Source organism: Ambystoma mexicanum, chromosome 2q, assembly GCF_040938575.1.
Source record: "Ambystoma mexicanum isolate Mex_15411 chromosome 2q, UKY_AmexF1_1, whole genome shotgun sequence".
NCBI lineage: Eukaryota > Metazoa > Chordata > Amphibia > Caudata > Ambystomatidae > Ambystoma > Ambystoma mexicanum.
In genome coordinates, this window is record NC_090924.1 from 186,639,323 (window position 1) to 186,641,092 (window position 1,770).

The 1,770-nt window shown below is 41.9% G+C and overlaps 1 non-coding gene across 1 annotated transcript; it reads right to left on the reverse strand.

Annotated features, from left to right (window-relative positions):
• Positions 1-799: 799 nt before the first annotated feature.
• LOC138570804 (U6 spliceosomal RNA) lies at positions 800-904 on the reverse strand. The gene has a single exon (XR_011303830.1). It is a non-coding gene; the product is annotated as a U6 spliceosomal RNA (small nuclear RNA).
• Between the last annotated feature and the right edge of the window lie 866 nt (positions 905-1,770).

Here is a 1,770-nt window from a genome sequence, read left to right on the forward strand (position 1 = left end):
ACCTTTGTTGCATGTTCCAAGCAACTCAACAAAGCATCAACAGGCTGAGATACCAGCCACAGAGCCTCTTTCCACTTGATTAAAAGCCTAAAATCTTTTCCATGTAAAAACATAGCCCCCCCCGAATACCATATTTTCTTTGTTTTTTCTCTCTCTCTCTCTCTCTCTCTCTCTCTCTCTCTCTCTCTCTCTCTCTCTCTCCCTCCCTCCTTAACCTTCCCCCCTCCCGCCCGCTCTCTTTCTCCCCCCGCCCCCTCCCTCCCCCTCTCCCTCTCACAACCATTTATTTTAAGTTTTCATGCACTGTAGCACATTCTGACAACGGTATTTCACAATGGGACTCTTTGAAAGTTACAGAAATCAAAAAAGAAACCAACCAACTAAAAGCAGCCAAAGCCAGAGTACACTGCTCAGCCCCAATTAAAGACTAAGGCCTAGAAGCAAGTAAAGCTGTAGTTCAGAACAATGTTTGCAAATAGCACCTTAAAGCAGTTTACGCTGGAGTGCACAACAAGGTGGAAACTGATAATACGGAGTTTGGTAAAATGGGATAAAAAAACAAAAGAAGCGTGCCACTTCTAAAAGTACAAGTCAAGAAATTGAAGGAGAGGGGGCTGTTCATTCAGTCAATAGGACTCACAAGTAAAAGGCTCCTGAGGCATGAGTGTTGAATTTGGCGCAAAATGTATTGTGTTGTCGTGTAATATGTATGAACATACAATTTCAATCTTCATTAAAAAAACATGTATTAAAAAATAAAGACTTGCAAATTAAGAAAGTTTCTGTCCTGTCATGTGCCAAAAATAGTGAATGCTTTACGAATGTGCGTGTCATCCTTTAGAGCAGGGGACAATTTAATGTTCACATTATCATTCCAATATTAGTACATGTGTTGCTGAAGCAAGTGCAAAGGGAGAGTCAATCAAACCATTGATTAGGACATCTAGTCAAAGGTTTGCCATACCAAATGTCCTTATGTCAGAGGGTAGAAAGTCCAAACACCATTTAAATATCGGGTGGTATGAAATGAAGAGGCAAACAACAATGAATAAGCATTCTTTGCTGCTGTATTGATCTGGTCCTAAAGGGTTTGGTTTAATGCCAATTATATTTGAAGATATACAGATTCATGCTCCAGGGTGCTTGCAAAATGACACCCCTCCCCATCACAATGGCTGGGTGATGCAAGCCTGAGAGCATCACAATAGACCCATAGACATGAGAAAAACTCTGTACCACTGAGTGTATGTGGGCCCATGGCTGTATCAAGGACAAGGCAACAACAGGAGGTGGCTTAAGGCATCAGTGCCAGAAGCTGTCCGATTGAGCCCTGTAAGCAATAGATGTTGGACCATCCTTGAAGAGATTCTGAGGCTGATTTCAATGTTAACTTTACTGCTGATTTAAGGATTGCTGAACCTTCGACCCACGTCTAGTTTGCTCGGATAAGGCCTGGAAATCTTTTACAGCTTGTATTGGGGGGAGATGATGTGAGTTTATCAAGAGCAACGGGATATGAGGCATGTGTGCCACAAAAAGCAGGTCTAGGATTTTTTATAAGAAAGCCGCTTTAAGAAGAGAACTTTGGACAACCCTACTGAGAGCAAAAGTATTACACAAAAGGTAAGGGGGTCAGTGGGTCAACGGATAGCACATTTGACTGTGAGTCCGTCTTTTGTAAGTCCAAATACTACCTGGTTCGACATTTTCCAGGCTTTTTGTTTCATTTCTTAACAGATCCATTCCTATGTACCTCTGTGCTTTCAACAG